The sequence below is a fragment of the Triturus cristatus genome, chromosome 9 (genome assembly GCF_964204655.1).
Source record: "Triturus cristatus chromosome 9, aTriCri1.1, whole genome shotgun sequence".
In the NCBI taxonomy this organism is placed as follows: domain Eukaryota; kingdom Metazoa; phylum Chordata; class Amphibia; order Caudata; family Salamandridae; genus Triturus; species Triturus cristatus.
Genome location: NC_140592.1, coordinates 518,086,374 through 518,109,117, shown reverse-complemented (window position 1 = coordinate 518,109,117; position 22,744 = coordinate 518,086,374). Strand labels below are relative to the sequence as shown.

The 22,744-nt window shown below is 45.1% G+C and overlaps 1 protein-coding gene across 3 annotated transcripts in view; it reads left to right on the top strand.

The window, feature by feature from the left end:
* Positions 1-22,744, top strand: part of SPTBN2 (spectrin beta, non-erythrocytic 2) — a 935,599-nt gene that overhangs the window by 456,392 nt on the left and 456,463 nt on the right. The gene's annotated exons all lie outside the window — the stretch shown is intronic.

Here is a 22,744-nt window from a genome sequence, read left to right as displayed (position 1 = left end):
ACATTTCCAGAGTCCCTGGGTGTGGTGGCGGTGAAGAGCGATGCACTGTCAGACGTGCTGTACTCTTGCGAGTAGGAGGCCTCGTTCGTGGGGTCTCCGCCGTGGCGGGAGGAAGGCATGCCTCAGCAGGGATCGCCCACATGCCTCTCCTCAAACACGACCTCCGGAATGAGGAGCCTTCCCGCCGCTCCATGAATTTAAGAAAAAAGAACATCTTACTACACGAATTCCCCGGCTGCGTAGCCACCTGCCAACTTATGTTGTGGGTAACTTATTCAACTTTCTTACTGTCTGAGCGCAGGAAGCTACACTCTGAGACAATAATAGAAACACTGCAGGAGCTGGGCGAAGGATGCAAGAGAAGGATGGTGTTTGCAGGGTGCTTTACACATCGTCTAAAAGTGGCCATCGAGTGAAAAGATAAACAGTTCCCTTACCGAGTCCCGCATTATTAACCATCTCCAGCTGTAAGCAATCAAGCGTGCTAAATGTTTGATCGCGCCTCTTTGGGATTTAAGATGCAATTGCCCTATTCCCCCTTTTAAAATAGCCATCTGTCTGAATCAGATGCGAGAACAGCGCTGACACCGGTGGGAGTACACAGCGTATGAAAGGGGGGCCAAGTGCAGCATGAGCCCCTCGGCGTAGTATCTGGTGTTTTCAGGAGTGCACGGGTTAGGAATAAGTACATACTCTGCTGTGCGCTTGGAATCTTACATAATTGTCCACGGTCTGAGCAGACCAAATACAGCAAAATCATGAAGTTCCAACGACTGAAAGGTGCTCTGGTCAACCATTTTTTAACTGGACAAATGGTTATAAGGTTAAGAGATTGATGTTCTATTGCCTGGAGCACATGCTGTGCCTCAGGAATGTGTTTCATTCCTGTTGCTGTAGATATGCAGAAGCACCCCCCCCCCCTTGAAGGCTAGCCCTTGGAGCTTTGCACTCTCCCCTCCCTTTCCACTGGGGTCCAGGATCCCCCTTCCAAGTCCTGACGTTCATCCTTTGGATAAGATCCAGATCACCCGAGCAGGAGACTGCTTAGGTGAGATCCGCAATGTCATCTATGTTAGGGGGGGGGGGGGGGGGCACAATTGTGCCAGTGAAATGGTGACATCGAGCACAATTGCTCCTCACACACCTCTTTCCTCTCCTAGCTCTATAACCATGCAATTAACCTTCTGCTAAAGGTCAAAGTGCCAGTACTGTCAACCCTAGCTTGTGCTCCACCATCCTAAAATAACCTTGGCATTTGATCACTGAAAGCCATTTTCTTCGGGTTCCAAAGCAATCAGGGGTTATTGGGCTTTACCACTGGTGTTGTGGGAATGGAAGGAATGGGCTCCCCATGCACAGCGAGGGTCAAGAATGAGGTAAGCTCATCCTCTGCGTTGGTTGAATGCTGTGAGCTTCCCTATGTCACATATGTCGCCATGTTTTACGTGCTAGCTGTGGCCACCTTGTTTTTTGAAGCAGATGTAGGCAGCCGAGCTGTCGCATGAGGATCCTTCCGGGCAGCTGAGCGTGGCAGTTAGCGACACACAGGCAGGTATTCTCTCTACGCAGTTCAGCAGTAGCATCTCTAGAGGTTTCTCCAGAGTTGGTCTCTGATCGGAGAGTGTCAAACTGGGTAGTTTGCTGTACTCCGCTACACACAGTAGCTCCTGTTTGTTCTTAGAGAAAACTTTGAATACTACAGGACTCAAGGACATTACTTAAAGCCTGGTCTGGCCTCTCATCTCTTGGAGGTGACACCAATCACAGAGTTGCATGATGTTGGCGTGGTCAGCTTGTGGCCATGCTATGTATTACTACATCCCCTCCAGAGGCCTGTTGGAACGGTTCGAGTGGAATGGCCGTTGGCTGCAGGTGGGAAGCCATATACTGTAGGAATGTAACGGCAGCCGAGCTGGGGGTTGGCGGTTCTCACTTTGAAGTCACACACTTCCCCATCCACAGGGCAAGTGACTACACAGTGGCAAGCAGGAGGGAGCTAGTCTTTCATGTCCCTATGCTTGCTGATGCCTGACCAAGGTTCGGAGCATTCAGAACGTTTCCTCCACTTGTCAAGGACTGTAGCTCTGTAAATGAATGCTGCCTAATTTTCAGTTGGACCTAGAAGCTGACTGGGACAGGTTTGGAGCTCAGACCCATGGGAATAGTTTTCACTGAGTGCCGCAAATATCTCCCAACAAAAAGGTGCCCCTTATTGTGTCCATTCTGTGTGCCTCAAAAGAAAGGTCGGTTTGCTTATTTTTAACATTTTAATGCAATTTTGCCAATAATATAGTTTAAATACAGCCCACTCCATTGCTAGTAGATAGTTAGGTCTTGTGGCTGAGGCTGGAACGTCATACTGTAACAAAACTATAACAGTGAGGCAATGAGCACCCATGCCCGGCCACTGCTTATGCATGTATTACTTTTTTCGCTCTAAATCATGGTTCTCCAAAGTCTGTCCTGGAGGGCTGGATCCATGCCAGAGTTTTAGCATATCCCCATTTAGATAAATGTAATTATCTTAAAAATCTGGCACGGATCCGGTCCTCCAGAACAGACTTTGGAGAACCCTGCACTAAATGAGAGTAAGATATTGGATTGCCTTGCAAAAAAACACATGCACTGTCTTCTTTCTGCGGAAAAGGATAATGGCACAATGAATTCTTTTCACACTCTTGGCCTCAAATTCCAGAAGTGATGGCTGTCTGTCTCACCCTTCCATGCCTCTGAAAGCTCTCCTGCTCTTCATTACTTTTGAAGTTGGTTATGTGTTCTTGTTCATGGTAGTAGTGTTGGTGAATGGAGTATGTAGTGTGGCAAGCCAGCACTGCAGCCTCCAGCAATGGACCAACCCAGATGCAATCTCCTTAGCTAACCGGTTTGGGTGGCGTCCCATGCGGAAATGCTCTGCGTGATGCTTTTTTTCGAAGGCGGTGTTCATCTCTGTGTCAGATTGCAGCTCCCTACTTTTATGAAGCCCGACCGAGCTTCTCAGTTTTATGTGAGGGTAAGTGTTTTAATTTAGGGACATGGGAAGAAGGCAGAGTTTTGCTGCAGTTCTTAGAATTCTAACCAAAGCAAAATGTGACTTCATTTGCTTGCGAGGTGGCATTCTGTAGTAAGGCCTTCTCTCTCATAAGATCTGGTACAGTGCTGGTCCTCGTTGGCCTGTGGCTCTCTTCCTTGGATGGCTGGTGGTTCTCGTCCATGCTATGGTAATATATGCAATGCCAAGATGTCCTTGTGGCCTTAAAATGATTTCTTTGTGGGTGTTGAGCCGTCCAAGGAATGTGGTTGACTATTGGCGGAATCCTTTTAAACCGATTGCACATTTGCACAAGCTTTCTGTTCGTGTTATAATCTCCAGGGCTTCATTTTGCAGCTCTGTGTCAAACCGTTAGGCCACGACCTGCCCATTATCTTTTTGCTTAAAGTCAGCTGGCTTCAATTTGTGTTTGCTCACTGCTGACAAAGGGTGACTGACGTGTCGGGCAGTGCCCCCTGGCATAGTGTATCTTCCCACTTGTTTTTGTAAATGTTTTATTAACCGCAGTATGACTATAAATTCGTTTTATAATCATGGAGTCAGTTCCCTTCTATCCCTAACTTCCCCGAAGGCGTTTTCCTTCAACTTGGGACAGCTTGTAGTTTGCTTTACACCTGCCAAGACACCAGGCACGTCGTTTGAAGAGCTGGCTGTAGGTTTGGCCAAGCTATTGGCAATCTGGTATTTCACCTCTTACTTCCTTCCACCTTCATAATGAAGCGCTGGGAACGTGGAAATGCGATGCTAGGAGTAAACTATACAGAGTGATTTGGCAACAGCTTTGGAGGTGTAAGGTTATGCGACGGGGCTTTCACCTCATGTGTTTTGTGAGTTCTGTGGCACGCCCTGGGTGTGCTGCGCGGGTGGAGCTGAAAGCAGGCTTCATTGCAGCATTTGGGCTGGTTGTTGTGCACACCCTAGGAGCCTGATTTAATCATTAGGTGAGTCATGTAATAGGTGTCATAAAATCACCATGCTTTTTCTGTGAAGAGCCGTGACTTGCTTCTCTTTATCCTATGGATACCGTTTCTGATCTTATAGTATCCCACAGGTGATATTTTTTTGTACTCTAATCAACCTGTGAATGCTCCTGATTTCCTAACATATGGATCATTAGTGTGGGGCTATCGGAAGGATATGGCTTCTCTGGATTCTCGGGATTCTCTTCTAGTTTACTCACTCGTCCAAGGTTCTTGAACATTGTTTTACATTACCACATTTTTAGGTCTCGCGTGCTAGACAGCACATGCAGTGTCTGTTGGGAGACATATTGTGGGCTTACCAAGAACATTCAGTAGTTTGAGCCCACCTGTTGCTTACAGTTGATTGGCTTTCCTGTCACTGCCATTTGCCTACTTCTTATTCGTGTCCCAGCATGTCAGTCTCCTATTTGTTCCACCCGTCTTTACCAACTATTTAGATTGGCTGACATCTATGCTTACACTGCTTGCTTTTCAATCGGTACTTTATTTCTTTTGGGTTATGCACTCCATGGACGTGTCTGTTTTCCAGTGGTCTTCCTTGTGTGCGTCTCTCCCCCTGCACTGTGTTGCTCACTCTCCCCTGTGTGCTTCTCCCTGCTACTCTCCATATTGCGTTTGCCCTCGTGTGCTCTTCTCTACCATTGCCTTTTCACCTATGTGCTCGTCCCCACCTACTCTGCATTGCTTTCTTTGGCACGTTTGCTCGTACCAGCACCCCATTCTGCTGTCCCTCTCGTGTGTGCTTCCCTCCACAGATGCTGTGCTGCATGGCCAAAAACAATTGAAAAAACCTATAGCTCCGAAAGGGGATAACTTTGGCTTTTCTAGAGCTTGTTCAGTTAGTAAATCAATTTATAGGGCATGAAAACTGGTTTGGCGGAGCAGTATCAGGATTGGCGTACCATAAGGCCTGATCACAAATAACAGTATTCATGCACCTTGGAATACTGAGTGTGGGAGCAATGGCCCGATTCTACCGGGATCCTGATGCCAGCCTGTAAAATAGAGGGGTTGTCAGGCAGGGACAGTGTGCACAAATGCATCTCGACCCTGCTCCTACACCATGGAACATTTCAGTCAGCTACTTATTGTTATCTTCTGGCCTTGGACACCTTTCCCTCCCCCACCAACCCGCACCCTAACCTACAGAAATGGCTCTCAGTTATCACTTGCTCAGACCAGGTGGAAAATGGGTTGGGAAAAGGAGCCACTATTTTGCATTAAATGGGGATCCACACATGCATTTTAGCCCACTAAAACTGGGGTTGCACGTTATTGGCCATTTGGGGCAAATTACTCCTAATAGCCAGATTTAGGTTTGGGAATGCTGGCTTGAAACATTAGTTCCATGCACTTGGTGTCTCAGCCCCCCATATCTCGCTACCTTGTAATTGGCCTCAGATTGTCTTCACCATTCATTGGATTTAATAATTTGGAGCATGAATGGAATTGCTTTTCATGGATCTGGACATGCCGACCACTGATTCTGACACGGACACTGATTCTGAAAAGCAAGGGATAAGAAACATAACGCTAAACCATAAGGTTTTCAAAAAAATTCCTTGGGTCAGGCCATGGCCACCACAAAGCAGAGGAGAAATATATTGGAAGTACAAGAGCTGCAAGAAGTACTACTGGTTGGTGGAGTACAACTGGTTTAAGGCAAAGAGCTTCTTGCCGAAGTCTCAAGTCTTAAGCTGCATGCCATCTTGGACAGTTTAGTTTTATGGATAACCATATGATAAAAGCAACATTTTTAACAGTGACCTTAATTTCGCATGAACACTTCACTGTCTCGCAGGCCTTGATAGATAGTTGCAATCTTCATTGGATTGTACATCCTCTGGTAGGTCTGTTTGAATTTACTTGAATTTCTTACATTTAGTGAGTATTGGGTATACTTGACATATATGGCAAAGGGATTTGAACCGTTACTTTATGTAGACTGGACAGTCGCACGTCCAGGAGCAGTATCCTAGTATCTGTCTTGCAGTGTGATTTTTTTTTTTTTATTGTTGGGGACTTAGTTGCAAAAGTATCTCTCTCGCTCTCCCTCTACTCCCCCTCCCACCTCCCTCTCCCCCTCTCTCCTCCTGCCCCCTCCCCCTCTCTCCTCCTGCCCCCTCCCCTCCACTTTATATACATATATATATTTTCCTCTAGAGCAAAATCGCAAACATCTCCATCAACTTCGCATACCAACCCCAGAGATTTCCTCTCTAACCTACCTGCTACCATCCAACATAGCCACCTGATCGATGGACAAACCTCACCAGAAACAGCACAGCGGCAGTCATGCAGACCATCCACTCAGGGCCCCCATGGACCCAAACGACCACCACATCTACAACATAGGAACATCACCAATCAGCACCACCCAAACCCACATCAACACCTCCATCACGTCTTCCACTTTCCCGGATGAATGGAAACTTGCTGAACTCCCTTCTCAAGAAGCCCACTGCCAACCCGAATGAATTCAGCACCTTCCGACTCATCCTCCTGCTTCCTTATGTAGCCAAAGTGATTGGGGAAGCCAACCACAAGCAACTCACAACCTACCTTGAGCTTCACCATCTTCTAGACAACACTCAATCAGGATTCACAAAGAACCGCAGCACCGAAACCTCACTCATTACGGCCACCAACGACATTAGAAGCATCTAGGACCGAGGAGAAATAGTGACCCGCATCCAGCTCGACCTCTCCGCGGCCTTCAACACTGTCTTCCACAAAACCCTCATCTGAAGACTCCACAAGACTGGCATACAAGAATCCACTCTCAAATGGATCTGTTCCTTCCTCATGGGAAGAATCCAAAGGTTCAGGATGCCATCCTTCACGTCAGGGACCAAAAAACGAATGCAGAGTCCAACAGGGATCGTCCCTAAGCCCCACCCTTTTGAACATATACAGGACACTGTTCGCCAACATAATCTGATCACAAGCCCTCAATGTCCTCTCCTATGCCAATGACACCAAACTCATCCTCTCCCTGACTGACAAGACAACCACCACCAGAACCAGCTTCACCAGCTGCATGAACATAGTTGCAGATTGTATGTGAACCAACTGCCTGTAGCTCAACTCTAACAAGGCAGAAGTACTTGTCTTCTGTAAAAAGATCTCACCATGGGACTCCACCGGGTGATCGTGTCAGCTAGGACCAACACCCACAGACCACGCAAGAAATCTAGGGATCATCCTAGATGGCAAGTTCAACATGACTGCTCAAGCCAACGCAGTGAGATGCTCCTTCTTCCACATCATGCTGCGAAAGATCTTCAAATGGTTGCCTCAGAACACCTGACAGACCATCACGCAAGCACTCATCACCAGCAGAGTGGACTATGGCAAGACTTTTCAAGCCAGAATCTCCAAACAACTCCTACATATTCTCCAGACTATCCTGAATGCTGCTACAAGACTAATACTTGACCTCCCATGCCGTACCCACATGAACCTCACATCACATCACACCTCAAGAAAGCTTTACTGGCTCCCCATTCACAAGTGTAACAGATTCAACCTTCTCATGCACACATACAAAGCCCTACACAACACAGGACCAGAATACCTGAACAGCTGCGTACACTTTCACCAACCCAACAGACACCTACACTCTGCCTCACTCTCACTCGCACACACTCCCTGTATCTACAAAGGCAAAACAGTAGCTGGCTCCTTCTAAATCTCACCCAAGACAAGGAACGACCGCCCTCAACTCTTCAGAGCCTCCTCCTCACTTCTTGAGTTCCGCAAAAAGCGAAGACTTGGATTATTGTAGAAGCACTTTGAGGACTACACACCCACACACCTTCCCAAGCGCCTGGATACCCATTTGGGTGACAAATGCGCTATACTAACTAACATAACATAACAGGGCAGAAACGGGACACGTGGTTAGCAACAGAAAGAATAAGGTTGGCATCATTTCTTACCATAGATTATCTTAGACTTAGAAGGTCCTGGGAAAGCTTGCAGTGAATTGCAGTCACTCTTTACACAAAACTAAGGGGTCCCATTATATTACCTCCATCATCAGTCCCTTTTTGAAAAATGTATTCCTTGCAGTTTTTTCCCTTCAAATTAGTATAAAGGTGAAAAACATCGAACAGTGGAATCGAACCCATAATGGGAGCTTCCATATAAAAGTAGCTGCAATCTTTAGAGTAAAATAATTAGTGCTACTTCAGCTCTAACTAATATATATAAATACAGGAGCTTAGGGAGTATACCAGGGAATATTCCCTCCCAAAACTTTCCCGACATGTATGAATGGTTTGGATGTACATTTGTTCTTGTTAAACAGATGTGTGTGTGTGTGTGTGTGTGTGTATATATAGAATGATAAACTAAAGAAAAAATATTTTGTACAAACTTTCCTGGTGTAAAAGAGACACATATAGTGAATAGTAGCGATACAGGTCAGAATCGTGTATAAAAGATCTCCAAATGCCTGTTGCTGAACTCCTGTAATTAATAATCATCAGTCATTTGAAATTGTGGTGAACATACATTACAATAACAGGGTTTTCGAACATGAATAAGTTATCATCCCACAGTGCGGTTATTGGATATCCAGGACTGTTTTCCTTTCAAATTCCATCAATGCTATACTCTTGCTACGCTCCCCGAAGCGGAGGAAGAAAAGTGTATAATGATTTTTATTTATGTTTATTTAAGTCGATAGTTTAGTTTATAACGATATGTATAAATTAACGCCTAGATTTAGGTAGCTCTGCGATTCATGATTACCATCGACAATCATTTTGTTTACATTCGTACACACTAGTCTCAGACAGATGTTGGTGTGTTAAAAAAAAATTCCAAGACTCTCTTAGCACATACATCAATTCCACCCACGAAGTCTATTACTCTGTTAGTAGCATGAATGCTATTTAGTTTGCAGTAGGATACACTACCTTCGGAAAACATACTTACTACCTGCAGGCCATCTAACTCACTACAGCGGCCGAAAACAATGTATGCCATTCCTCTCTGACCAAGAATTCTACTGGCTCCCCCTGAAGCTTCCAGTTAGCTTGCATAACATGCAGGACGCCACACACTCCGAAGCTGCCCTGCACAGCCATGTGTTCCATTTCTTGTGGCTCCAGAGCAGTCGAAAGTCAGACATCCTTGGGTTTGTAGCTCACCTCTAGTCATTTCTTCCCTGCCACAGGGTCCTCAATCTAGAATATTGTGCCTCCAGATCAATACATTCAGCCGTTTCGCTTAACATTCCGAAACACTATAAAAAGATTTCAACCAATGCAACCTCTTCAGTGACTGATCTGTTGTATACCTTCCTCTCAAAAATGACCACTTTGTTCCTCCTTGTTCCTTCTCCCCATCCACCCTCCTGTTAGATCTCTCTGGTTTTCTTTGTGAAGGTGCCTCCTCTCCGACAGTTCTCTAATGTTATTAAAGTGCATGTTTAGCCCCAGGTCCTCAACACAAAAAAAACCGGAAAAAAAACTAATAATTACCATGTTTGCCTCTGTTGTTGACGAGAACCATTTATTTAGCAGAATCAACATCTGAAGCTTAAATGTACTGCAGAAGTCGGGCTGCTGAGCCTATATTACAGCATGTAACATATTTATCTTGAGAAAATGTTGATTCTGTAACCAACATCTCCTCTAATTTTTCTGTAGGGCATAGCACCTCAATACAATTTAGGCTATGTTATCAATATCGCTGTGTCGGGGCAGCTAGGCCTCTGGTTATATTGTTAGGTGTAGATCTAAACCTGTACTTTTAGGTATTACAATCTTAAATGATATTAAATAAACATTTTTGCAATTCTTCATTTATCTCCAGCTCACGAGTATTTAAATATTCATTTGAAGTAGAGTTATCCTAATCAAATGGTACTAATTTTCTAAATGTTGTGTTCCCCAAGTACTCAACACACTCAAGCTTAATGCAAATTCTAAATTCCTTTTTTGTGTGTATTATTGTACTGAGCCCCATACTTTTTGCTCCTTTTAATTTGATTTTACACTACCACCATGCATCTTAAAAGGAATTAACACTAAAATTCGCAGTTTCAAGTAAGGGTGTGAGGAACAGCTGCTCTTAAAATCTGCAGATTTTTGCGAAATTCTATGGGAAAATCGAAAATATGTAGTCCTTTTCATGAAATTTGCAAAACAGTCTATTTTCAAGAGTCAGCAGAAATATGAAGCTCATTTAGAAGAATGTTATCTTTGCTTTAAGCCTATATGGGAACTGTTTCCATTTCATGCATGAAGATCACTGAGATGTGCTTATCGTGTTATTATTCAGCATTGTGATGAATGAGAAATTGTACAAGATAGACGCCGTTTTATAATGTGTTAAGCTTGCAGCTTTGATTAACTCTGGAATTCTCTCTATTGTATTGGTAGTTTGTGTTGATAGTTTATCTTTTATGTTCATCCCCTTTTTCATTATAGGCTGTCAATGCTCCGCTTATGTGACTATTTGGGACCGATGGGCTTGATTATGTTAAATTCTTCTCTTGAGTAGCAATTTATGGCAGATCTCTCTTTGGTTTATGCAGTCCTGTCTGGTTGGTATTCCATAATTATTTAAGAGTTCTAGTATTTCCTATGCCAACTAGTGGCTATCAACGTTTTAGTGGGCCCTTCATGAATTATATACCCATCCCGTGGACTACGAGGAAAGAGAGAGAGAGAGGAGAGGGGAGAGAGACTGACTGAATAGTAGCTTTTGGTGGTAAACAGTGTTGAATGCCTCTTCTAAGTGCAGAAGCAGTAAGGCAGATTGTCGTCCACACTGCATTTTTGGTTTTCCTCTATGGATACTAGAGCTGACTGTACCTCTGCCTATCTGAAGCTAGATTGGTGATGACCTTAAGTTATGGTCCTCAGTAAAATTAGAGAGTTGAGTAAATAGGGCTCTTTCAAATAGTAGCAGGCTGTTTGAGCTTGGTCTGTAGTTAGGGGGATTTAGAGGATTCTTCTCGAAGTGGTCTAGTGCAAGGCTTTTAGCTTAGGCTCCCTGGTGGGAGCCCGAGAGCGAATCATGACAGCACTTGGAAATGCTCGGTCTGATGCCGTAAATCTGGTCTTTTTATAAAATGCTATAACAATGGCAGTTCGCCTAGCTTAACTGTGAAAAGCATTTGTTAAGGCCAGTAAATCTTTAACAACTGGCAGTTAACACATTGTATTGTATTATAGCCTATAGATGGGTATTTTGTTACATCTAATGTAACAAATTTCCGTAGTAGGAAGCTGTTTTGACGTTGGCCACCCACTCTGACACACCAGGGTGGTTTTCATTGTGATGATTCTTTTTGGCCCTATTGATAGGGCTTATATATTGCTTTGTGTAACACATTAGGGTACTGGTTGAGGGGGTGAAACCTTACTCAAGCAGCACCACAATCCTTGTAAGAATGAAGACCCAAGCAAACCCTAAATTAGCCTGATCTCAATCCTCGGGTAGCTTGGCACAGAGCATTCAGGCTATACGAAGAGGCAATGTGTGTAAAGTATTTTTGCATCACTTCACACAGTAATAAAGTGAAACGCAGCACAAGAAAAATATCACACTAATTTAGAAAAAAATAGAAAATGTAATAAAAAATGTACAACCAAATGCCAAAAATCCAATCGATATAGTGGGAAGTGTGCAATTTTATAGTTTTGAGCGTAAATAGCACCAAGCACCAACTGTAGTTATCTGGTCGCACCAGAGGGCAAAGTCCCCATTCCAGGCCGACCACGATGGAACGCAGGCTTGATAAAGGGACCAAGTTAGGCCCTCAACAAGAATACTTTAAATCCTGGTTGCGGAGTGTTGCGAGATCCTGAGTTGAGGAGGTGTCACGTAGGCGAGGCAAGGTCCTGGTGTGTAGATGCGTTGCACATCAGTGGTTCTGGGAAGCTGCAATGCTGCGATTTGAGGTCCTGCATACTTGTTGAGGTGTTTTGGGAGGCAATGCAGCATTCTGTGTCAGTTCTGCTGGGACCACAGCTGGGCTGGCAGAGAACCTCCAGGTCCACTTCAAAGGGTCCAGGACTGAAGTGGCACTGCTTGGAAGGGCTGGACTCTCAGCCGAGTCCTGGTGCAGGGTACAAGGTTGTTCTGTCCTTGAAGTTCTGAACAGGATGCCAGCCAACTAACTCTTAGAGTCACTTTGGTGGTCCTGGGTTCAAGATGCAGGTTCAGTCCTTCTCACTCTGGCAGGAGGGCAGCACAGTAGGGGCAGCAGAGTGGCAGTCTTTCTTGCAGCAAAGGAGCTCAGTAGACCACCTTCTCCGTCTTCTACAGGTCCAGATGTGTACTGAAGCGTTGGGTCCGTGGGTCCAATATTTATACCTGGTGCCTACTTTGAATTAGAAGAAGGTTCTGGAGGGTCCCATCCCCAGAAGTGCTTAAAATTTCCTTCCTCTTTTCCCTGCCCCAAAATTGTCTAGGGTTACAATAGACTAGTGTCAAACCCTTTGGGAGTGTGATAAGGCAGAGCCTTTGTAAATGTAAATGTTTTTGTACTTGTATAGCGCACAGCTACCCGCAGTGGGTTTCCCGGCGCTTGTACGAATACCACAAGGGAACCCTTCCTTCCTGGTTTTCCTTGTGAAGTGTCCACTCCTGGGCACCCCCATGGTGAAACCAGGCATCCCTCGCGTTGTGGGGGCCGTTGTGGAGACTAAGCAAGCTATTGCCCAGAGTTGCAGCGTGGGACCCATGATTAGAATAGGCACTGAGGCGAGAATATCCGGTCAGAGGAATTAATGAGCCCGAGACCCGCCGAGGCGGGAATCGAACCCTGGTCCCTGGCCAGAGCTCTGCATCAAGGTCTGCCTGTTCTAACCATTGAGCCACACTTCTCTTTGTGATGTGCAAGTGTGGCAAGTGACAGCTCTGCCTCATCAAGCCAGAGGTGGCCCATCCTGCTGACACCTGTGGGCCTTTATTTTACTGCCTGGGAGCAATACACAAAATAATAACTGCTAGCTACACCTATTCATGTAACCCAGTAAACAGGCTGCAGGCACCAAATGGTTAGGATAAGAAAATGACAAACTTTATAAAAGTGACATTTTCACAATTGGGATTTAAATTTCAACTTTATCATTAAAGAGGGCTTTAAATTGCAATTTTCTAGGCACCAAACTTGACATTACTTCCTGCTCCCAATTGAAAGTTATTACTTTTTAAAGGGAATAGGTTAACCCAAAGTTATCCTATGGGAGAAGTAGGCCTCACAGTAGTGAAAAAAGAATTTAAGAGTTGTGCACTACCAGAACATGAATAACTTAGAAGTACATGTCCAACTTTTTAAATACACTGCACTCTACTCTCTGGGCTGTGTAGGCCCTACCCTAGGGGTGACTTATATTTGTTAAAAAGGGAAGTTTGGGCCTTGCCAGAGGTTTATCTTGCTAGTTCGAAATAGCAGTTTAAAACTGCACACACAGGCTGCAATGGCAGGCCTGAGACTTGTTACAGGGTTAGTTAAGCCGGTGCCATATTATGTGCTGCAGTCTCACTAGTAGCATTTAATTTACAGGCACTGGTTACATACGGTGCCACTGTACTAGAGACTTACAAGTAAATTAAATGTGCCAATTGAGTGCAAGCGAATTTGACCATATTTAACGGCGAGAACACTAGCACTGGTAAAGTGTGCAGAATCCTAAAAGCCCAAGGAACAAATGATGGACTGAATGCTGAACAATGCAAACATTCATCCCCAGTCACAAAGATCTGGGTTTAATCCATCGTTCTTTTGCTCGCCACGTCATCCCAGTTTGGACCCAGCCATAAGCAAATCAGTCTTGACCCTCATGGGAACAGTCCAGCCCAAACTTCCAAGCGAGGTCCTCCTAAAAGCCAACAAAAACGGTTTAAAAAAACAGGAGGGTGAAAGGAAAAAGTTTGGGGATCACCCTGCAGAAAGGGCCAAGTCCAACACTTTGCAAGCTTCATTTTTCTTCTATTTGTAAGTTAAAATGTTATGCCTGATGGTTGCCTGTTTATATGCACTTGCCAGTGTTGGATAAGGTGTCAAGCCGATGCTAAAGGCTGCATCGGCTCATTGGGGTAAATTCACACCAGATTTTATAGGTTTGCTCTGTTTAATATGAAACATTATGTCCAAGCCAGTAGGCCTGACCTACTTATTGTGAAAGCATGTATTGAGACTATAGGCTTTTAAAGATTGCCTATTACAGTGTGCAAAATCCTTAGGCAGAATTTTTTTATGAGGAATTTCACAGTTACTATAGTAGGCAAGGGTTTTGGTTTTGGTTACCCACTTGAACAAACCCTGAGGGTAGAAGATATGCACTACAATAATCCAAGTTAGGCTCTTTTAGGAGAGAGATTATTTTGCTTTGCCAACTGTCATTTTCTATGAATATATACTTTTATGATTGAATGCCCGATAGTTTCCGTGTAGAATGCTTGCACTCAGTAAAGTTGGTTATGGGCACAAGCCAATGATAAAGGCTATATGCCTGATTGTTTATTATGAAAAGTTATGATAAAGGTATTAGGCCTAGCGGAATATTGATTGTGGAAAGCATATGTTACAGCCAATGGGCATATAAGGGTGCATTGTTATTACTCTGAATTAAAGCCTACAGATAGTTGTTTTGGTTTATTGAATCTTACTGATTGGTTCTCCTGAATAAAGGATTTGATTGGGATGAATTTGTGTGCTTTCACTAAAAAAGACTGCTTGAATTGCACATTTTGGCTTGTGGTGAAGTTTATGCTTGATATAGCAGGACTAGCTATGTTTTTTAACACAGAATCTCTCAGATTATTTTAGTAGGCAAGGTTTTGGTGTAGGTTACCCCCTCTGACAAACCATGGCTATAGAAGATTTGCACTGTGACAAACCTTGTTATGCCCTTTTAGGGGAGATAGTGTTTTTATTTACACCTGCATTTTTACCATTGTATGTCTGATGGTTGCCTTGTGGTAAAGCTTATGCCCAGCTCAGAATGAGCGAGTTAAAATGGTGATAAATCATTGATTTTATTTATCAAGTTTTGTATAGCGCAAACTTGACCTGAGGGTATCGGAGCGCTTTACAGAGGTAGAGCAAACAAGAACATGAGGTGCATATGGATACATAAGAATACAAAATATGTAGTAACAGTAGCTAAATAAGGAATACGGTAAACAGTAGGATATGTGAACAGTGTAGATAAGGTAGCACAGCAGCAGTTTCATGAGGTGCATAAGGAGTACACCTAATGAAATGCAAAAATACAAGGTGACCATTTATAAAAGAAGAATACAATAGGTAGTAGGATATGTGTACAATTAAGTTCAGAGGTACATTTGGTAGCATATTTCAGGCCGGGGGGGGGGGGGAGGGGCAGTGGCACAGTTTCTTCCTGAAGTAGTGGTGTTCAGGCTTATTAGGGGTGTGAGGGAGGAGCGACAAGCACTGTAGTTGGTTCATAGGGGACGATTTAGGTATTTGTTGAGAAGAAGTAGTTTACTTTTTTTTTAAGTAAATGAATGAATGAATGATTGAAACGTAAACCCTGAGGTAGCGAATTCCAGATTCTCGAGGCATTCCCGGAGAAGGAGCAGGTGCATACTTATTCTTCCTTACATTTGTGCGAAATCAAGAGTGGAGTGTTACTACTTAAGAGGTCTCTTTTGGTAGTTTAACGAGGTAGGTTGTTTTTTCTTTATAGAGGGCTTTGTGGGTTATGCAGGCAGTTTTGAATATACATCCTGCTTAAATGGGTAGCCAGTTGAATCTCTTGAGTGTGTGAGTGATCTGATTGAAGTGACTCTCCCCAGAAAGTAGCCCGGCTGCTGCATTGAGTGTAGCTTTCATAGGGATGAGGTGTGATTTAGGGTAGTGCCCGTGATCATTGCGTTACCGTAGTCCAGCTGAGAGAGGACTAAGAATTGTACCACAGTCTTTAGGTCTTTGAGGGGGGGTGAACGTTGTCTAGATTAATTGAGTGCATTGGTTCAGGAAAGATGCAAACCACTTAAGGACTGTGCCATTTATGCCTTCACGTTGTGAGAGGGTATTTAGGAGAAGTTCATGGTTTACGGTATCAAAGGCTGCTGATCGTTCCAGCAAGACTAGGAGGCAGGCCTGGCCATCATCTAGAGATCTGTGGAGGTCGTTGTGATGTTCAGTTTTGCACTCTCTGTACTGCTTCCTTTACTAAACCCAGAGTGGAAGGTGTTGTGGAGTTTGTATTTTTCAATGTGGTTGTTGAGTTGTCCAAGCACACATTTGTCAATAGTTTTGGTGAGGCGAGGGAAGTTGGTTATAGGTCTGTAATTATTAAGGTAATTGTGGTCCGTTCCAGGCTTTTTGATGAGGGGTGTGACTTGGCCGAGTTTGATGGGAGGCCGGCTTGGAGCCACTGGATAAAGAGGAGTTAATTATTCTAGTCCATGCAGGAGCGATGATGTGCTTGAGATTTTTGACAAGCGGGGACGGAAGGGGGTCGTAGAGATGTGTAGTTGGCTTCATGCAAGCAAGTATTGTAAGGATTTCTTCAGGGATATGTCGAATTCCGTCCACTCAGCTTAGTTTTTCAGTTGCAAGTCATTGAGGTTGATGTTTTGGATTGCTGAGGGACTGAATGTGGAAGGGCCATCAGCAGGTGCCCTGAATGTGAGAGGGCCATCAGTAGTTGGTGGTGTGGCATTAGATGAGCCCTCTCTGTTAGATGGGGTGTCTGTGTTACACGTTGAGAAGGAGGACTGGTCTAGTGAGAGATCGGTGTTAGGTTTTTTTTCATAGAAGAATGCATCAAACCCTTTGCAGCGCTTAGTAGAGCCAGTGATTGGGTGCGGTGAGAAGGAGGAGGAGGTTTGCTGTTTGATGATGAAGAGGTATTTAGGACTGTTCCTCGAGTGGTCCAGTTGAGCTCTGAAAAAGAAGGATTTTTCTCTGAAGATGTGTTTTTTTACATTTAAGGCATTTGGCACAGAGGAGCAAGAGATTGGTTATCGAGATGTGTTGTCTCCATGTTTTCTCAGCCTGTCTAAGTTGTCGGTTCTCTTTGTTAACGTCTTTGTTAAACCATAATCTAGAAGGGAAACTTCTCGATTTCTTGAGTTTCAAAGGGGAGATTGTGTCTAGGAGTTCTACCATTCTTGTGTTGTAGTGGGAGGTGAGATAATCAGTGTAGGTGAGGTCTGGTGGAGGTAGAATTTGGGAACTGACTAAAGCTTCTAACACTGCCTCTGGGACACGGCATGTATTTCTCACCCATTACTTGGGATGGATGGTTTGGAAGTAGACATTTGATTGATTAGCGTTAAGATCGAAAAGAATTAGGTGGTGGTCAGACCAGTCAGAGGGTAGGATGAAGTGGAGGGAGATGGTGTTATGCTTCTAAACGTTAGCGTTGACGGTAAAGCCTTTGTTGTGAGATTGCTTGTTGCAGTGTTGGGTGAGGTCATTTGCTTTAAGGAGGGAGTAAAGGGCTTGCACTATTGGGTCTACTTGATTAATCGGGTGCAGGTTTTGGTCTCCTAGTATAATGTCTGCGCTGAACTTTAGAGAATTTTGTGTTATTGGGTCTTAAAAGAATTGAGATTTCTTACCTGGTAGGCGATAGAGGGCATGACATTTGATGGGATTATGGCCTTTGGAGAAGAGGTGGACTCCTAACTATTACAATGGGGGGTATTTTGTTGTGTTAGAGGGGGATTTCGCAAAAATATTTCGTGAATGATAGCTAGTCCCCCACCCATGTGAACCTTGTGGTCGTAACAAATGATGGAGAATGGTGGTGGGGTGAGGAGATGGATATAAGGAGATGAGTAGTCGTTTAGCCAAGTTTATGTTAAAAAGCAGATTTTGATTTTGTGTCGTAAATTATTTCGGCTATATCTGTAGCATTGCTTAACTGCTGACCGACAGTTTAAAAGCATGCAGCATGGCGAAGGTACGGATCTTGGACCAGGCTGACTGGGTTGGATGGTCAGTTGGGAAGGCGGCCTGGGAGGGCGAGTGGTGGCTGGGGCCCTACTAGTGCAAAGGATGACCAGGCACTTGTGGTAGCGAAGGTCGTTTTGAGCATTATCATAAGTGCTGTTAAGCATTTCAGCTTCTCGCTGCGACATTCCAGTCGTGGTGCGTCTGGGTTTGAGGAGATGAGTGTTGGGGTTGTTTGCCATGTGATAGAGGAAGAGAGGGCGTGAGTGCATGTTTGAGGATGGATCTGTGTTCCCCATAAGTGTGTGAGGAGGAGGCGGGTTGTGACAAATCTTTACTTCCTTAGGTATTGAGGGTATTTCATCCAGCATAGTGTTGATTATGAGTTGTAGGTGGCCTATTATGGGGAGCAGTTGAGAGACGGTTGGGTCTGTGTTTGGTAGTGGATTTGGCTGGGGTTCGTCAACAGCTAGAGTGGAGGATAGGGTAAGATCCAGTATGCTGTGGTTGGGGGACTGAGACGGTTCGGGTGCGGTAAGATGAACTGACTGGTATGGGGAAGTGGGCCGTGAAGGGAGGGAGGGGCAATTCTTTTTTTTTTTTTTTTTTTTAATTTTTAAAAACCTTTATTCGGATATTTCAGATACACAGCTATTCAGCCGACAACCCGGAGGTTCGGCAGCTCGTCAATCAACATATATAGTCTTCTATAGCTGTCATGTAGGAGAGAAAAAAGGTTTCAATTTTTAAAGAAAAACATAACGAGCAAGGCAATATACATCACGTGTTCGCGTCAGATCCCACCGATGAGGCGGCCCCATATCCACCATCAGATCAGCCCTCAAGTGTGGAGGGGAGGGAGAGGCAGAGGCACTAACTTTCTATCAGATTTCATCCGCAAAACTCAAGTCGGAAGTGGGGCTAGGGGGAAAGGTGCTCCTCTGGTGGGTCAGTGGCAGGAGGGAGGGGCAATTCTTGAGGTGGAACCGAAGCTTCAGGGTGTGTAGGGATAAGAGAGGTTGAAGAGCGGGGTGGGCGGCAGAGGGGACAGTACGTGGGGTATTGGAAGGTTAAATTGGGAGGGGGTGCTTTGGTGAGGACACTATGGGAGGGAGGGTGATGGTGATGGGAGTGAATGGCTTGGAGATGAATAGGAGAGCAAATGGCATGGAGGCACGAATAGTAGGGAAGTGGCAGTCATATATTGATAGTTTCTGTTCAGAGTCTTGGAATAGGATGTTCCAGTTTCTGTAAATGGTTATGGACTGTCCTCTGCAATGGTGATATGAGTTTGGATCCATAAGCAATGTTGGTTGTATTATTTATGCATAGGTGCCGTAGGACGTTCTCTCCATTTGGTAGGTCTCTTGGTGTAGAAGATGAAGTCTGTTTTAAGGCCACTGTATGTCGAACTGTAGAAGATATCGTTTTTTGTGTCTCTGGATGTTCTTTGAGGATTCTTTGTGTTTGTGGTTTTTTGCAGCATGTTTAGAAAGGGTTTGCTGAGATTTTAAGCAGTATGAATTGGGCTGTATCCTTCCATGATGGTGTTATGGCGCAACTCCGCAGACTGGTACAGTGTGGGAGTTTGGCGGCTGCAACAAGCTAGGGAAGCAAATCAGGGGGGTGGCTTGTCGTGGGTGAGAGCAGACCACAGGGATATCTGCCGCTGTGAACTAAGAGTATCCGCCTGTCCAGTGATTCCTCGGGTGCACCAGCAGGGTAAGGGCATAATCGACTGTTTTACAGCTGTACATAGTAAATGAGATGCATTCCTCCAGGATGGAAATCGAGATCTGGACTAGCTATAGGGTTCAGGAAGTGCCCTTCCGAACTACATTTAATGAGCGAGATGTGATCTTCAGAACTAGATACAGCATTCAAAGGGTGGTTCTGCTGATAGAAAATTGGATCTAGGTGGAGCATTCCTAGGTGTGCATAGTGGTCCGTAGGCTGCTTCAAGATCTTGGAACAATGCTCTAGGTGTTTGTCTCAAATCTTGGCAATCTACACAGTAGATTAACTAGGGGGCACCGAGATATCTGCTTCAGATTCAGTGAAGCAGCTGTCTGGGGTGAAGTTTGGTAGAAGGTGCGTAGTCCTTTCTTAGTTTCAATGACCTCCTATGTAGGAAGGTGCGTAGCTCTTCAACAGTTTCATCACCCTTACTGGAGAGGAGTGGGGAGGGCTCCAGGATGGCTTTCTGTTGCTGGTTATTATTAAACAGTAGGGCTTACAGTGTTGCTCACGGGAGGGGGGCATTTTTGCTCTGGGGCATTACATTAGGGGATGGAAGTTCTTCAGGGGTCAACTATGGGAAAGAAAACAAGCATTGGCATAGCCAATAGGTCTCGCCTTTGGGACCTTATAAGTGTTTAGCCATGCAACAGTTGCGTAACTAAATACTTATAAGGTCCCAAAAGCAAGACCTATTGGCTATGCAAAGCGGCCGAGGGGCCGTGAAAGTGAAAGTGATCCCGATCACGATCACGATCAAACATCAAAGCGGCCGTGCGGCCGAAAGTGAAAGTAATCGCGGTAAAACGCGGCGCGCGCGCCCGCGCACATGCATTGTAGCTCTAGGCTGGCCTGGTAGCACTTTTTGGAGCCCTCTCAATAAGTCTCGCCAGACCAGCGCATGCGCTGGGTCAGGCGAGACCTAAAAAGGGGCGATCCTGCTTTTCTAATTGTGGTATGCCCAGGCAGTATTATGCAAAATGAAAGTAAGGCTGAGTGCCCATTCAAAGATGGCAGAACTTTTATTTTTTATTGATTATGAAACTGATAGGATTCTCCTATAATCTGTAACCAGGCTTGAAGGCCCCTGCCCCACTGGGATTAATGATTGTGCCTGTGCGTAGGTGTGTCCCCGGCTAACCCCTAGAGTCACCCATATATAACAGGGGGTCAGAAGAAACCGTATTCTCACTGGCATCTGCCGCGGGTCCGACCGGGAATATATCTGCTGAGAATGCCTTTTCTGGAAGGCAGTGGCTGCCAGCAACGAGGTTCAGGTAGGGCTGCAAGACGGCAGATTCGCTCCAGCCAGAGTGCGGTTAGGGGAGCACCCTTACTGCAGTTCTCTTGCCTCTCTGTGGGGCACTGGCCCTAGCTGAGGCAGTCCTCCAGTCGGCACTAGGTGAGGGTGGTTGGGTTGGTCCAGGTGCTGGGTTCTCTCTGTCTAGCCATAGACCGTGCGGGAGCTCCGGCCAAATCCTTGAACTCGCTGGGGGCACACGCCGACCGTCCACAAGTCAGCATTTGGGTGAGGGGATCTCCTATCCTCACCGACAGTGTGTTCAAGCAGGACTCCCTGACTGGAGCAGGACAGGCAGCTATTAGTATGGCTGCTACCTCATTCCCTGCGAGACAGTGTCAGATCTCAGGTGGACCACGGGTGAAGCAGTACTCTGCACCAGTGACTGCATCAGCCCGTCTTGGTGATGGGCCACTGGGGAGTAGAGATCAGGCGAGACCCTTCTGCAACTCGTAAGTAGCCAAGGCCAGGGTAGAACAATGGAAGGTCAGACCTCCACGCCAGCAGCTGCAAATATGGCGGTCTCATCTTCACCCCTAAGCAGCGCCGGACCTCTGGTGGGTGACGGGTGTGGTGAGAAGCACCGAAGACTGCGGCCACCCCAACTGGCTGTGGGTCGCAGGGGCAGGTATGGGCGAACTGACTCGATAGCAGTTCAGAAGCCAGCCCAGGTGCTGAGACGTCCACCACATCTGGGTTGCAGTCAAGATTGGGAAAGGAGAGCGGGAGCGGATGTCCCATGGTTGTCTCAATGGTTTCACAGTAGGTCAACTAGCACTCCAGACAGCAGGTAGAACACAGGAGTAATCCCAAGCCTGGGAGCCTCTGAGAGGGTCAGCCCTCCAGTGGCCATATTGCTTCACATTGATAACAGCTAATGACTTCATTGGTGTGTCAGGAAATGTTATCACTGATGCCATAGGTTTTGTCTGTTTATTATGAAAAGTTAAAACAGAGGCATAGGTGGGTATTTTGTTACATGGATTCTCACAAATTACTGTAGAAGACAAGGATTTTGGTGACACACCTGATCAAATCATGGGGATAGGGGATTTGCACTATGATAATCTTCATTGTGCTCTTAGTAGGGATTAAATACTATTCATATTGAGTTTTGTTATTTTCTTATGGTATGCCTGATAGGTGCCTTGTGAGTAAGACTGAGTTATTGTGATGAGCCAATGATGAAGGTTATACTCCTTATTGTTTATAATTATAATCCAAAGTTACAATAAAGTCAGTAAGCTTTACATGGGGATTGTGAAAGCGTCTATTAAAATCAATAGGCTTTTAAGGGAAGATTGCTATTTTTCTGTATTAAAGCCTACAGAGCGGGCTTTTAACCTCTTCGATGCCGATGACGGAACGGTTCCGTCATGCACGCCGGTTGGGCTGTGCTTATGACGGAACCGTTCCGTCATGGCCCCGCCCGCGCTCAGATCTTTCAGCACTGCGCGGGAATCCGCGCAGCGCTGAAGAGGTTAATTCATGAAATGTCATAGATTACCTGCAGGAAAGGATTTTTTTATATATATTTGTATGTGTATATACATATACCTTTGGGTCAGGTCTGTTTGAGCACAGTTTACATTATGAACCATCCATGACAACTTGGTGCATGTTCTAATGGTTCAGTCCCCATCAGTCATTGGCTTTTTTGCCCCCCAAATTATAGCATGTTTTGATTGAATCTGTATAGCCACCTGAAAATGAGTGTGCTTCAATTTCAGGGCTGGTTGGCTAGTGCTTTAGTGTTCAGATTTCTCCTTTATAGT